The sequence below is a fragment of the Cherax quadricarinatus genome, chromosome 60 (genome assembly GCF_038502225.1).
Source record: "Cherax quadricarinatus isolate ZL_2023a chromosome 60, ASM3850222v1, whole genome shotgun sequence".
In the NCBI taxonomy this organism is placed as follows: domain Eukaryota; kingdom Metazoa; phylum Arthropoda; class Malacostraca; order Decapoda; family Parastacidae; genus Cherax; species Cherax quadricarinatus.
Genome location: NC_091351.1, coordinates 8459969 through 8476907, shown reverse-complemented (window position 1 = coordinate 8476907; position 16939 = coordinate 8459969).

Below are 16939 nucleotides of genomic sequence, written 5' to 3'. Positions count from 1 at the left end.
ATGGAGATGGGAAGTACAGTGTCTGCACTCTGAAGGAGGGGTGTTAATGTTGCAGTTTTATAACTGTAGTGTAGGCATGCCTCTGGCAAGACAGTGGAGTGAATGATGATAAAGTTTTTCTTTTTCGGGCCACCCTGCCTGGGTAGGAAACGACCGATGTGTTTTGCACACACACACACACACATCCTACACACTATCCTCAGAACCCCACAACCTAATACACCATCCCAACCCAAACTACAATCCAACTCACAACTTCCACCCAACACCCAGCTATTGAATCCCACAGTATGCTACCAGGTCTCCCACCCTCACAGGCCCCCCAAACCACAGTGTTGGAAAGGAAACTGAATGTATGGTACACAAACGCTGATGGAATAACAAATAAGTGGGAGGAGTGGCACGAAAGAGTCAAAGAGCCATCACCGGACATCAAAGCTCTCACAGAAACCAAGCTTACATGTATGATAGCAGATGCCATCTTTCCAATGGGATACCAGATCCTGAGGAAAGACAGAGAGAACAGGGGGGTGGAGGAGTGGCACTGCTGATCAAAAACCGATGGAATTTTGATGAGCTGGAGAAAGGAGACAGCGGAGAAACAAGCGACTACATAGCGGGAACGCTTCACTCTGGAGGTCCCAAGGTGGTAATTGCAGTGATGTATAACCCACCACAGAACAGCAGGAGGCCAAGGCAAGAGTATGACGAGAGCAATAGAGCGATGGTTGACACACTGGCTGTAGTGGCCAGAAGAGCTCATGCATGCAGGGCAAAGCTCCTGATCATGGGTGACTTTAACCACAAGGAGATAGATTGGGAGAACTTGGAGCCATATGGGGGCCAAGATACATGGAGGGCTAAGATGATGGAGGTGGCACTGGAAAACTTCATGTACCAACACGTAAGGGACACTACAAGAGAGAGAGAGAGAGAGAGAGGAGTGGATGAACCAGCAAGACTGGACCTAGTAATCACCATGAGTAGTGCAGATATTGAGGACATCACATATGAAAGACCCCTTGGGGCCAGCGATCATGTGGTTTTAAGTTTCGAATACACAGTAGAGCTACAAGTGGAGGGGGAAACAGGAAGGCCAGGACGAATGATGCCAAACTACAAGAAAGGGGACTACACGGGAATGAGGAAATTCCTGAACGGTGTTCAATGGGACAGAGAACTGGCAGGGAAGCCAGTTAATGAGATGATGGAATATGTAGCAACAATGTGCAAGGAGGCTGAGGAGAGGTTTGTACCCAAGGGTAACAGGAATAATGAAAAAGCCAGGATGAGCCAATGGTTCACCCAAAGGTGCAGGGAGGCAAAAACCAAGTGTGCTAGGGAATGGAAGAAATACAGAAGGCAAAGGATCCAGGAGAATAAGGAGAGCAGTCGTAGAGCCAGAAATGAATATGCACAGATAAGAAGGGAGGCCCAACGACAATATGAAAACGAGATAGCAGCGAAAGCCAAATCTGACCCGAAACTGTTGTACAGCCACATCAGGAGGAAAACAACAGTCAAGGACCAGGTAATCAGGCTAAGGAAGGAAGGAGGAGAGACAACAAGAAATGACCGTGAAGTATGTGAGGAACTCAACAAGAGATTCAAAGAAGTGTTCACAGAGGAGACAGAAGGGGCTCCAGAAAGACGGAGAGGTGGGGCACACAACCATGTGCTGGACACAGTGCACACAACCGAGGAAGAAGTGAAGAGGCTTCTGAGTGAGCTAGATACCTCAAAGGCAATGGGGCCGGATAACATCTCTCCATGGGTCCTGAGAGAGGGAGCAGAGGTGCTATGTGTACCCCTAACAACAATATTCAATAAATCTGTCGAAGCAGGGAGATTGCCTGAGGCACGGAAAACAGCAAATGTAGTCCCAATCTTTAAAAAAAGAGACAGACATGAAGCATTAAACTACAGACCAGTGTCACTGACATGTATAGTATGCAAAATCATGGAGAAGATTATCAGGAGAAGAGTGGTAGAACATCTAGAAAGGAATGATCTCATCAACAACAGCCAACATGGTTTCAGGGACGGGAAATCCTGTGTCACAAACCTGCTGGAGTTCTATGACATGGTGACAGCAGTAAGACAAGAGAGAGAGGGGTGGGTGGATTGCATTTTCTTGGACTGCAAGAAGGCGTTTGACACAGTTCCACACAAGAAATTAGTGCAAAAACTGGAGGACCAAGCAGGGTTAACAGGGAAGGCACTACAATGGATCAGGGAATACTTGTCAGGAAGACAGCAGCGAGTCATTGTACGTGGCGAGGTGTCAGAGTGGGCACCTGTGACCAGCGGGGTCCCACAGGGGTCAGTCCTAGGACCAGTGCTGTTTCTGGTATTTGTGAACGACATGACGGAAGGAATAGATTCCGAAGTGTCCCTGTTTGCAGATGACGTGAAGTTGATGAGAAGAATTCATTCGATCGAAGACCAGGCAGAACTACAAAGGGTTCTGGACAGGCTGCAGACCTGGTCCAGCAATTGGCTCCTGGAGTTCAACCCCACCAAGTGCAAAGTCATGAAGATTGGGGAAGGGCAAAGAAGACCGCAGACGGAGTACAGTCTAGGGGGCTAGAGACTACAAACCTCGCCGAAGGAAAAAGATCTTGGGGTGAGTATGACACCAGGCACATCTGAAAGCGCACATCAACCAAATAATTGATGCAGCATATGGGCGCCTGGCAAACCTCAGAACAGCATTCCGACATCTTAATAAGGAATCATTCAGGACCCTGTACACCGTGTACGTTAGGCCCATATTGGAGTATGCGGCACCAGTTTGGAACCCACACCTATCCAAGTACGTAAAGAAACTAGAGAAAGTGCAAAGGTTTGCAACAAGACTAGTTCCAGAGCTAAGAGGTATGTCCTACGAGGAGAGGTTAAGGGAAATCAACCTGACGACACTGGAGGACAGGAGAGATAGGAAACACATGATAACGACATACAAAATACTGAGAGGAATTGACAAGGTGGACAAAGACAGGATGTTCCAGAGATGGGACACAGCAACAAGGGGACACAGTTGGAAGTTGAAGATACAGATGAATCACAGGGATGTTAGGAAGTATTTCTTCAGCCACAGAGTAGTCGGGAAGTGGAATAGTTTGGGAAGCGATGTAGTGGAGGCAGGATCCATACATAGCTTTAAGCAGAGGTATGATAAAGCTCACGGTTCAAGGAGAGTGATCTAGTAGCGACCAGTGAAGAGGCGGGGCCAGGAACTGGGACTCGACCCCTGCAACCTCAACTAGGTGAGCACACACACACTATAAAATAACGGCAAAATTTTAAAAACTGTACTAGTTTTTTTATTATTTTTAATTAAAAATAAATCTCTAAAAATGACATTTTATTGTTTTTTTACAGAAAATTACAATTAGAATTTTTTTAAAGAAATTTTTTTCCTTGTATCCTCTTAATGTAACCAATCAGGTGTGCTCCTTTTTTTTTTTTTTTTTTGCAATGTCATTTTCGAATTGTCTGTTTCCAACCTTATTCTTGCGCAGCAATTTCCAGCTCTTCTGCTCAGTTCTCTGGTTTCCAATTTAATTTATACGTTTCTTACCTCGTTGTGTTACTGGTAGTCATGAGCTCACTCGGCTGTGTTCTCTTCCTTGCTGCTACAAATGTGTAGCTTCCAGTGTAACTCTTACCGTTGTGTTTTCCGTTTTTTCCACTAAACTTCATTCAAGAACTCTCTCATACCCGTCTTATGCCTTTAACTATAGCCTAGTTTTTCTTCTGAGTTTTATCTCTCCTTTCCACCAGGTAACCTAAACTGTCCAACATTTTGGGCCACTGACTGAGAGGTTTCTTAGATTCAATTTCCTTCTTATCCATTTCACTTAGGAGAAAAAAAAAGAGATCCGGCATTTTTTATTCTATCATTGCCAATTGCATTTATTTGAAACACCTGCCATATAGATGCCTTATTCACCTTACTACACGCCTTCTCTAGATTTATAGTTTCGACAAACAGTTCAATACCATTATCTGAGTATTGTCCACGTATATTTTTCAATGTAAACACTTGGTCTACACATCCCCAACCCTTCCTAAATCCTCTTTCTTCCTATGCAATTCTACTTTCTATCTTAAAAACAGCTTTACACTCGAATTCGCGAAGGGCTTTTACATCCAGAAAATAAAGATGTGGGGCCGGTGGCGGGCGGCGCTGCTGGATAATTCAGATTGCAACGAAGGTAGCACTGCAGGACACGTCACACCTGATGTTACATCCCCAAGCCACGCCACAAATATTTCTTCCGCTCTGTCCCTCCTCGAAAAGTTGGTGCCCACAGCAAAAGCCCCTTTTCTTTTGTTTATTCATTAAGACAAGCTCTCAGTGACTGCCAAGGTAGGCTTTACGAGTGATTTTCTGAAATGTGGTTGATGCAAATTAACGCTTGGCAACACTACATTAAAAAAAGTTGTACGTAAATGAGTGCCTGGGGAATGGAGTGCGATCAAGGTTGATCAAAGGAGAGAGTAGCTCACATACCTTAGAGTAAAAGCGCTTGACAGGCATCAAGGTAACCCCCCCCCCACTTGAAGAGATCAACAGAGTACAGTTCTATTTAATAAAACCACTTCATTTTGAGTGTTAAAAAATAAACCTTAATCCGGCGTGCACTGTGTTCAAAGGTGTCTGAAAAACCCATACCTTGCACAACCTTGAAATGAATTCTGACTATCAAGACCTTCATTTCATACACATTGGTCTTATATCACTTTTATGAAACCTAATAAATTAAGATCCCAGTATTTAAAACTAAGGATACTGTAATCTTAAAAAAAAAAAAAAAACAGATGACTGTTTTAAGTTCAATCCAAATTTTATTTCTTCGCTAAGTATTCTGTGTATTTTACATGTAGTAAAATATTGTTAGTCACAAAGAATGCTAGTTCATGTATGAATATTTCTGGAAAACAATATTCTAACAGAAACAATGGGATGGCGTATGTGCTGGAAAGGCAGGACTTGAAACCCATGAACAGACTTGTATGACAATCTGAAGTTGTGATTTAAACGTTACAATGATGTTATGTAGAATAAACCTCACGTTGGTTGTATCTTTGTCTCGATCTCGGATCAAAACAACTTGCGAGGTCACCGGACCTAACTCCTGGCGAAAGTCCCACTCTGAGCTATTCTGAGAAAAAAAACTTCCCTCACTCCTTCAGTTGCAACCTTGCACAGCTCCTGATGACACTGAGAAGTGTGAAAGTACTTGAGCTAACGGTTTCCAACTTCCCTGTGGTTTGTCTTGCATAGTTAAGATCGCCTGTCTGCGATTGTTTGCATATACATGTGTGTGTGTGTGTGTGTGTGTGTGTGTGTGTGTGTGTGTGTGTGTGTGTGTGTGTGTGTGTGTGTGTGTGTGTGTGTGTGTTCATATTCTCGTGGCTCGCATCTTAAAGGAACCTAAAGCTCTAAATAATACCGCTGAAGACCGGACACCACAAATGTTGCTCTGCTCTTGTGAACATAAATAAACAATGACTTGGCCTCACGTCCAGAATCCACAGCTCTGACCAGACTTCCTGGCCACTCTGGCATCTTGATAAAGAGGGTTATTTTCCTTGATTCCGTTAAGGTAACAATGGATAATTTTACAGTTTCTATGGCAACAGGTTAGTTATAGTTTTAAGAAAGCAGTGGATTACGTATTCTAAGGAAAGTCCATTGTTATGCACTGCAGTTATAAAGCGCTAGTGTGGGTAATCCATCAGACTCTCGCACCGATTGTATGCTTTACCGCAATGATGGTTGGTGATAGGTTGGTTATAGGCTGTCCTGAGGCTCTTGTCCTGGCCATGAGGCTCTTGTTCTGGCCATGAGGCTCTTGTTCTGGCCATGAGGCTCTTGTTCTGGCCATGAGGCTCTTGTCCTGGCCATGAGGCTCTTGTCCTGTCCATGAGGTTCTTAATGCCGAAGAAGTGAGAATTGAAATTGTCCATAAGACGGTACTTCTACTTAGTAAGTCAAGTTTAGGTGCATTTTCTTTTTAACTTTTGTTTGTGGAGAAGGGTATACCTTGATGTTGATATACGAGGGAACATCACGTTTCAACCCAACGACACGTTTCAACTCAGCGACACGTTTCAACTCAACGACACGTTTCAACTCAGCGACACGTTTCAACTCAGCGACACGTTTCAACTCAGCGACACGTTTCTACCCAGCGACACGTTTCAACTCAGCGACACGTTTCAACTCAGCGATGTTTCGGGCTAGAGTCCCGAATCTGAGACGCCACACTCCGTGTATATCGCACATTTAAAAAAAATCAGGAAGGAGCGGTAAACCCGTAGCGATCATTAAGCTCCCCTGTAGGGGGAAGAGGGATCAGGAGGCAATCAGTTTCGACCTAAGGAACGGGATGGGGGGGATTCTGAGTAAGTCCCGCCGCTCCTTGGATGAAGAGCCCCTCCCTCTGGCCTCCACCAGAGCCCCGGCAACAATATAAATTTCCTGGCAGAAGTCTGTACACAGTGAATAACGTTTTTTTTATTATGCTCGTTTAATGCCCCTAATAAACAGTTTTGTAGAGTTTTATTTATTTTACCAATCTATTCCGCTGTCCAGCGATCGACACCAACTTGAAATTAATCTCTATTACGATTAGCAACATTATTTTCAATTTTACCAGAGGTATATATTATCAAGGTAACTGATACGCCTTTCTGTCTTTAGAGACAGGAGGAGGAGGAGGAGGCAGCGTGTGTGTGTGTGTGTGTGTGTGTGTGTGTGTGTGTGTGTGTGTGTGTGTGTGTGTGTGTGTGTGTGTGTGTGTGTGTGTGTGTGTGTGTGTGTGTGTACTCGCCTAATTGTAGTTGCAGGGGTCGAGACTCAGCTCCTGGCCCCGCCTCTTCACTGAATGCTACTTGGTCCTCTCTCTCCCTGCTCCATGAGCTTTATCATACCTCGTCTTAAAGCTATGTATGGTTCCTGCCTCCACTACATCACTCGCCAGACTGTTCCACTTCCTGACCACTCTATGACTGAAGAAATACTTCCTAACATCCCTGTGACTCATCTGAGTCTTCTACTTCCAAGAGTGACCCCTTGTTTCTGTGTCCCCTCTCTGGAACATCTTGTCTCTGTCCACCTTGTCTATTCCACGCAGCATTTCGTATGTTGTTATCATGTCTCCCATAACCCTCCTGTCCTCCAGTGTCGTCAGGCCGATTTCCCTTAATCTTTCTTTGTAGGACATTCCCCTTAACTCTGGAACTAACCTTGTCGCAAACCTTTTCACTTTCTTTAATTTCTAACGTGCTTGACCCGGTGCGGGTTCCAAACAGGTGCTGCATACTCCAGTATGGGCCTGACGTCAAGAGTGACCCCTTGTTTCTGTGTCCCCTCTCTGGAACATCTTGTCTCTGTCCACCTTGTCTATTCCACGCAGCATTTCGTATGTTGTTATCATGTCTCCCATAACCCTCCTGTCCTCCAGTGTCGTCAGGCCGATTTCCCTTAATCTTTCTTTGTAGGACATTCCCCTTAACTCTGGAACTAACCTTGTCGCAAACCTTTTCACTTTCTTTAATTTCTAACGTGCTTGACCCGGTGCGGGTTCCAAACAGGTGCTGCATACTCCAGTATGGGCCTGACGTACACGGTGTACAGTGTCTTGAAAGATTCCTTACTTAGGTATCGGAACGCTAATCTCAGGTTTGCCAGGCGCTCATATGCTGCAGCAGTTATCTGGTTGTGTGCTTCCGGAGACGTGCTCGGTGTTATACTCACGCCAAGATCTTTCTCCTTGAGCGAGGTTTGCAGTCGTTGGCCACCTAGCCTATACTCTGTCTGCGGTCTTCTTTGCCCTTCTCCGATCTTCATGACTTTGCATTTGGCAGGGTTGAATTCCAGAAGCCAGTTGCTGGACCACGTGTCCAGCTTGTCCACGTCTCTTTAAAGGCCGGCCTGATCCTCATCTGATTTAATTCTCCGCATTAACTTCACATCATCTGCGAACAAGGACACCTCTGAGTCTATCCCTTCCATCATGTTATTCACATATACCAAAAATAGCACTGGTCCTAGGACCGACCCCTGTCGGACCCCGCTCGTCACAGGTACCCACTGTGATACCTCATCACGCGAGCAGTAACAGCCTAGTTGATCAGGCCCTGATCCATCGGGAGGCCTGGTCATGGACCGGGCCGCGGGGGCGTTGATCCCCGGAATAACCTCCAGGTAACCTCCAGGTAACGTACCGTGACTCGTTGTTGCCCCCCTGTCAGGTATTCTCTGATCCATTGAAATACCCTTCCTGTTATACGCTCCTGATCCTCTAGTTTCTGCACTAATCTCTTGTGAGGAACTGTGTCGGGGACCTTCTTGCAGTCCAAGAAAATGCAATCAACCCACCCCTCTCTCTCGTGTCTTACTTCTGTTACTTTATCATAAAACTCCAGAAGGTTTGTGACACAGGATTTGCCTTCCATAAAACTGTGCTGATTGTCATTTATACTCTTGTTCCGTTCCAGGTGCTCCACCACTCACCTCCTGATAATCTTCTCCATGACTTTGCATACTATACACGTCAGTGACACTGGTCTGTAGTTTAGTGCCTCTTTTCTGTCTCTTTTTAAAAATGGGAACTACATTTGCCGTCTTCCATACCTCAGGTAGTTGCCCAGTTTCGAGGGATGTGTTGAAGAGTGTGGTTAGTGGCACATACAGCATTTCTGCTTCTTCTCTAAGGACCCACGGGGAGATATCCGGTCCCATTGCCTTTGAGGTATCAAGGTCACTTAGCAGCTTCTTGACCTTCTCCTCAGTTGTATGTATGTCATCCAGCACTGTGTGTGTTTGTGTGTGTGTGTGTGTGTGTGTGTGTGTGTGTGTGTGTGTGTGTTTGTGTGTGTGTGTGTGTGTGTGTGTGTGTGTGTGTGTACTCACCTAGTTGAGGTTGCGGGGGTCGAGTCCGAGCTCCTGGCCCCGCCTCTTCACTGATCGCTACTAGGTCACTCTCCCTGAGCCGTGAGCTTTATCATACCTCTGCTTAAAGCTATGTATGGATCCTGCCTCCACTACATCGCTTTCCAAACTATTCCACTTACTGACTACTCTGTGGCTGAAGAAATACTTTCTAACATCCCTGTGATTCATCTGTGTCTTCAACTTCCAACTGTGTCCCCTTGTTACTGTGTCCATTCACTGGAACATCCTGTCTTTGTCCACCTTGTCAATTCCTCTCAGTATTTTGTATGTCGTTATCATGTCCCCCCTATCTCTCCTGTCCTCCAGTGTCGTCAGGTTGATTTCCCTTAACCTCTCCTCGTAGGACATACCTCTTAGCTCTGGGACTAGTCTTACTGCAAACCTTTGCACTTTCTCTAGTTTCTTTACATGCTTGGCTAGGTGTGGGTTCCAAACTGGTGCCGCATACTCTAATATGGGCCTAACGTACACGGTGTACAGGGTCCTGAACGATTCCTTATTAAGATGTCGGAATGCTGTTCTGAGGTTTGCTAGGCGCCCATATGCTGCAGCAGTTATTTGGTTGATGTGCGCTTCAGGAGATGTGCCTGGTGTTATACTCACCCCAAGATCTTTTTCCTTTAGTGAGGTTTGTAGTCTCTGGCCCCCTAGACTGTACTCCGTCTGCGGTCTTCTTTGCCCTTCCCCAATCTTCATGACTTTGCACTTGGTGGGATTGAACTCCAGGAGCCAATTGCTGGACCAGGTCTGCAGCCTGTCCAGATCCCTTTGTAGTTCTGCCTGGTCTTCTATCGAATGAATTCTTCTCATCAACTTCACGTCATCTGCAAACAGGGACACCTCAGAGTCTATTCCTTCCGTCATGTCGTTCACAAATACCAGAAACAGCACTGGTCCTAGGACTGACCCCTGTGGGACCCCGCTGGTCACAGGTGCCCACTCTGACACCTCGCCACGTACCATGACTCGCTGCTGTCTTCCTGACAAGTATTCCCTGATCCATTGTAGTGCCTTCCCTGTTATCGCTGCTTGGTCCTTCAGTTTTTGCACCAATCTCTTGTGTGGAACTGTGTCAAACGCCTTCTTGCAGTCCAAGAATATGCAATCCACCCACCCCTCTCTCTCTTGTCTTATTGCTGTCACCATGTCATAGAACTCCAGTAGGTTTGTGACACAGGATTTCCCGTCCCTGAAACCATGTTGGCTGCTGTTGATGAGATCATTCCTTTCTAGATGTTCCACCACTCTTCTCCTGATAATCTTCTCCATGATTTTGCATACTATTCATGTCAGTGACACTGGTCTGTAGTTTAGTGCTTCATGTCTATCTCCTTTTTTAAAGATTGGGACTACATTTGCTGTCTTCCATGCCTCAGACAATCTCCCTGTTTCGATAGATGTATTGAATATTGTTGTTAGGGGTACACATAGCGCCTCTGCTCCCTCTCTCAGGATCCATGGTGAGATGTTATCCGGCCTCATTGCCTTTGAGGTATCTAGCTCACTCAGAAGCCTCTTCACTTCTTCCTCGGTTGTGTGCACTGTGTCCAGCACATGGTGGAGTGCCCCACCTCTCCGTCTTTCTGGAGCCCCTTCTGTCTCCTCTGTGAACACTTCTTTGAATCTCTTGTTGAGTTCCTCACATACTTCACGGTCATTTCTTGTCTCTCCTTCCTTCCTTAGCCTGATTACCTGGTCCTTGACTGTTGTTTTCCTCCTGATGTGGCTGTACAACAGTTTCGGGTCAGATTTGGCTTTCGCTGCTATGTCATTTTCATATTGTCTTTGGGCCTCCCTTCTTATCTGTGCATATTCGTTTCTGGCTCTACGACTGCTCTCCTTATTCTCCTGGGTCCTTTGCCTCCTATATTTCTTCCATTCCCTAGCACACTTGGTTTTTGCCTCCCTGCACCTTTGGGTGAACCATTGGCTTATCCTGGCTTTTTCATTATTCCTGTTACCCTTGGGTACAAACCTCTCCTCAGCCTCCTTGCATTTTGTTGCTACAAATTCCATCATCTCATTAACTGACTTCCCTGCCAGTTCTCTGCCCCACTGAACCCCGTTCAGGAAGTTTCTCATTCCTGTGTAGTCCCCTTTCTTGTAGTTTGGCTTCATTCGTCCTGGCCTTCCTGCTTCTCCCTCCACTTGTAGCTCTACTGTGTATTCGAAGCTTAAAACCACATGGTCACTGGCCCCAAGGGGTCTTTCATATGTGATGTCCTCGATATCTGCAGTACTCAAGGTGAATACTAAGTCCAGCCTTGCTGGTTCATCCTCTCCTTTCTCTCTTGTAGTGTCCCTTACGTGTTGGTACATGAAGTTTTCCAGTACCACCTCCATCATCTTAGCCCTCCGTGTGTGTGTCTGTCTGTGTGTCTGTCTGTGTGTCTGTCTGTGTCTGTCTCTCTCTCTCTGTCTGGGACCGGGGTGCAGGATATTGTGATTCCATCTACGACTGCTGTACCTCTCCTGCTTACAGTATATAACCACTGCTTTGCACATTTGCTGTATTTTTTCAAGATTGTTTGACTGATTACATCGACTCAAGGCTGAGGGATTGAGTACCTCAAACTTGTCCTGTTCTTCACCATTCTCCTTTGTATGGACTGATTAAGCCACTGTGTGGTGAAACGTTTCCTCATTAAAGTTACCCAAATGTTGCACACGTGTCTGATATATCAATTTGTCGGTTCTCTGAACCATTCATCTACATACGATAAAAGGCTTAGAAAACCGACAGGTTGAAGAATGAACCACTTGTGCCAAACGTTACGCAAGTGTCACATTGTTCAAGCTGTCGGTTTTCTGAGCCATTTATCGCATCTGTCAGGCACTGAAACATCATACGATCGAAACGTCGTCGTGTGCTCCTCCTCCTCTCCTTTGTGCGGGTTATTTATGTATTGTTCCAGTCACTTGATTGTGCGTTTTTGTTCTTTAGCGATTTTTTCAACGCTTGTCTAACCTATGGACAAGACCTACTTACACTAGTGGATGGTTCCACTGTGATGCCGCCGCCTCCTGCTGTAACTCGCCTAACTACAGTCTGTAAGTCACTTCTCCGAGCATATGTCGGACTTTCTTCAATATTGATGAACTGAACATACAGATTCCAGGCCGAGGGACTGATTACCTCAAAATACTACTATTTTTCTACCATTCTTATTTGTACTGGACTGATGAAGCCACTGTGTGGCGAAACGTTTCCTCATGAAGATTCCTTAATTAATGTTGCACGTCTCATTCTTCATACATTCTTCATGTTAGCCGTCTGGACATCACGAGAGATAATGGGAGTAATCCTCTTATCTGTCTCACTGTTATCGGATTTCATTTTAATTATTTCTGATGGTATTATAATGTCAAGAAGACTGATAAAATGGGAGACTTCGTGCAATTGTTTTGCCACACGAATTTCAGTTTAAACAACGAAATTTTCGCCGAGTCTAAACAAAGATGAAATTCATTGGTCGTCCTTTGTTTTTGAAGTAAATAAGTCGGTGACTAAATTACTGGCAAAAGAGATTCATTGATTCACACTGAAACAAGTTTTGGCTGAGTGTGGACACATTGCTTGGATATTCACACAAATAAGTGAGTGCCTGTGTTCAGCTGAACACCGAAACTCAATACTGTTTGAAACTATTTTTATTTTACGTTTTTTATATAAAAATAGGTCCAAAGAGGGGACAGAGCAGCCATGGCCCCTAAAATCGGTCGTGATTAAACGTAAAGACTGAACTTTGCCTGTGCTGTTTACTCTGACACAGATCCAGGAAGCGTCTTTCTTTGCCTACCCTCTGTCCCACTGCCAAGTACACGGCCAATGTAAGTATATACTGTCCTTGCGTGGGAATATCAACGCTTTAAGGGACTCTGCATAATTATGAGCTATTCATTGTTTTCTGTGTGTGCAACAGTTAGACAGCTTTATTCCGAAACGTTTCGCCTACACAGTAGGCTTCTTCAGTCAAATACAGAAAGTAGGCAGGAACAGTAGAGATGTGAAGACGATGTAATCAGTCCATCACCCTTGAAGTCGTAGAATTTGAGGTTGTCAGTCCCTCGGCCTGGAGAAGTTCAGTTCCATAGTCAGGAACTATCTGAAGAACAAGCGACAGTGCGGAGACTTAAATACTGTCGGAAGGAGAGGTGCAAAGTAGTAGTAGTAGTAGTAGTAGTGAGAATGTAACCACAGAGAGGTCATGTTCCTCTCAGATCCAACACTTGAAAAGCTTGTCCAAGGTGTTTTCTGTACCAAGATGCCATGTGTTGCAGTGTCTGACAAGATGAACTGTCGCTTGTTCTTCAGATAGTTCCTGACTATGGAACTGAACTTCTCCAGGCCGAGGGACTGACCTCAAATTCTACGACTTCAAGGGTGATGGACTGATTACATCGTCTTCACATCTCTACTGTTCCTGCCTACTTTCTGTATTTGACTGAAGAAGCCTACTGTGTAGGCGAAACGTTTCGGAATAAAGCTGTCTAACTGTTGCATATGTGTCTTAGCTAACAACCTGTCGGTATTGTATACCATTTTGATGTTCATCATTGTTTTCTGTAAAGCTAAGTCTAGTTCGAACAACGCAAATCAGCCTGGCCTTTATATACCGAATAACTCCTGAACAGGCATATATACCTTATATAAAAAGAGCCTAGGTTAGAAGCTATATAACGTATAATACAGCCTGGCCTAGAAAATGTATTTAGTATAACAAAGCCTGAACCAGGCGGTATATACTACATAACAGTGTGCCAGGCAGTATTCACCAACATCCCCAGTAATTAACCGCGAACAACCGGACCTTTTTAATTTCGACAATGGGTCGCCAGCATTTGCATTTTAACAGCGAGAGATTGACTAATTCTGGTGTCAAATATAAAAAAAAAGGTATCATGTTCACGTTCACAGATATGAAAAAAAATGAACACTGCTACGATTTCCTGTTGAAATGCTCCAGATGAGATGTGAGGCGACAGTAAGCAGGAGTTATGTCAGCCTCACGTCGAAAGTAGACGTGTGTATTTTAGTCACTCAGGATAACCGGTAAACAGTGACGCTATACTCAGAACGTCGGATTTTATTAACAGGCTTCCATAGTCTATCCAGCGGTTCCTCAGTTCCCAAAAGTCTCGAATTTACGCATTATTTTTTGGACGAACTGCACACACAAAAAACAATGGGATGAAAGACTCCGTCTCCGTATGAAACGAGCTGACGTAGTGTAAACGTATAGTGAATGTCTATTACTTTTCAACAGAGGCTAAGTACGGTCTATGAGGTAGGAAAACGTCAAATGTTCTGATTTTAAATAAGAAAATTGATAGGAAACATTACAGCGGCATAAATGACAGCCCGGAAAGGTTTAGGGAAGGGAAATACTCTCACAGAAGTACTGAGTTCTAAACAGAGCTCAGGGAAAGAGGATCAGAAAGCAAACCACTACTGTTGCAAGCGTAATATGTTAATGGAAACTGGCAAATTACCATACACCAGAAAGACATCCTACGTTACTGTTGTACGAAAATATCGGCTGCATTAAAATCAGTATCGCTAGCTGTTTCAACCATGGGATAATTCAGGATTTTATGTTCTCTGGAAGAACAAGGAACCTAACCTTGTACCACAGAAAAGGAACGTAGATAAAGCGGAAACGGAATAAACAGTTAATCAGGGAAAAACCAAGGTAGTAGTCAGTGTTATGGTGAACATCATAATCATGGAAAGCAGTAATCCCATAGGGGTTACAAGAAGACATGACCGAGCTATGAGAATGTTCAAGAGATGACTCATGTCCTGACCCGCGTCTTCTCCATGTGGTGACCCGTCAGTGGCTCCCGAAAAAATGTCAAGAGTTGGTACAGGTGATATACTGTTTCCAGCTCTATGACAAGGGCACCGTGAAGAAGAGAATGGAATTCAACTTAAGCAACCCTTTGGTTGATTTGGAGTTGATCAGGAGAAAGGTGGTCACAGAACGGGTTTCACCTGAGGGAAGGCAGACAAACATGGCTGGCACATATATGAAATACTATACAGGAATATATTTACAGCCTGGTCACAGACCGGGCCGCGGGGGCGTTGACCCCCGGAACTCTCTCCAGGTAAACTCCAGGTAATTAATAAAGGCGAGAAAAATGAGGTGTTCTGGGATCAGAACTACGAGTGCTGGGAGACGACAGTTGGTCAAGACAGATAGTACATTACTAGAAAAGCAAAGAACCTGAAGAGATATAATTTAGAAAATGCCCAGCGATGAAACAGAAAAGGGAAGTCTAGTTAAGAACTGAAAGAAAACACAGGAACAACTAAGAGTAACATGCGAATACCTTCAGTGAGGGTAATGAACAAATTGAATGCATTAGGGATGGGAGTAGTGGAGATCAACTCAGTATATTGTTTCAAAAAGCATGATAATATCATGGAACAAGGGTGAGGATCAAAAACTTAATCTCAACCCCAAAAAGGAACCATGGAGGTTAGGAACCAGTACAGTCAGTCGTCACTGGTTAAGAGGCCGGACCAGGAACTATTACTCTTATAACTGCACTCCAGCTAGGCGAGTGCATGCATGCATATGTATGAATGCACACACACGCACACACACACACGAACGCCTAACACCGTGCCCATCGGCATTTGCCGGGTGGGAACATGCAAAAAAATCCTAACCCAAACTGGAAAAAAGTAAGAGTAAGTAAAATCAGAGCCTTTTTTTCCAGAGAAAAATACGAAGTACATGAAATATTTGAGAGCACGCCAATGTCAACACAGAGTAGCCTTGCAACACTGAACAAAAATCTCAGTATGAACAAAGCCACAAACTGGGAGGTTTTGCGGCTATATTTCAAGGTGTACCAATACGCTGCATGTAAATGATTTGTTTTTCATGGTCACTAGCCCTGCCTAGGTCCTACCAAGCCCGAGGATTTATTATAGAGAAAACCTCGCTAAACCAGCCAGTATTGATTATCCGTAACTGCTAGTCCATTTTTTCACTTTTAAGGGGGAGAGGGAAGTAAATTTTGTTGGGGTCTTTTGGAGAGGCTTTCAATGACAAAATGCTCTATTAGTAGGAACAAAAATCATCAAAGCTTTCTCAAAAAAAAGCCGTTTAACGAATGTGCATGACTGCTGTGTAGGCAGACGCAGACTAACATTGCACAACATTATAACACTGCTGTGTAGGCAGACGCAGACTAACATTGCACAGCATTATAACACTGTTGTGTAGGCAGACGCAGACTAACATTGCACAGCATTATAACACTGCTGTGTAGGCAGACGCAGACTAACATTGCACAGCATTATAACACTGTTGTGTAGGCAGACGCAGACTAACATTGCACAGCACTAAAACACTGCTGTGTAGACAGACTCACAATACGTTAGTACTGTGTTATGTTTGGCTGTAGTTGCTGGCAGATTTTTTCCCATTTTCCTGCAGGGTTATGAGCGGTAACTTGAGTACGCTTCTTTCGACAAGCTTCAAACTTTCAACCTATGGCAATGACAAGGTTATGTTTATGACTATGATGCTGAGTACGAGTTAAAGTCACACACCCCAACATAACCCCTGACAATTACAGCGACGATTGTCTTGGCCATAAAAAAACCAAAAGTTGATATTCTGATGTAAAGAACTAGGGAAAATGTATACTGAGGCATCTGTGATGACAACAAATGAGAATGTATAAGAGTGTAGTGGTACTAACATTCTTAATGTGGGTGTGAAGCATTGGTGGTGAATGTTGCAGCGAAGAGGAGGCAGGAGGCAGTGATGTGTCTGAGGGCAATATCTGGTGTGAATATAATGCAAAGAAATCGTATCTTAGGGGGTTACTAAAAGTATTATCCAGAGGGTTGGGGAGGGGTTGAGGTGGCTTGGGCATTTAGAGAAGATGGCCCAAAACAGGGTGACTTGGAGGGTGTGTAAATTTGTAATGGAGGGAAGGTGGGGT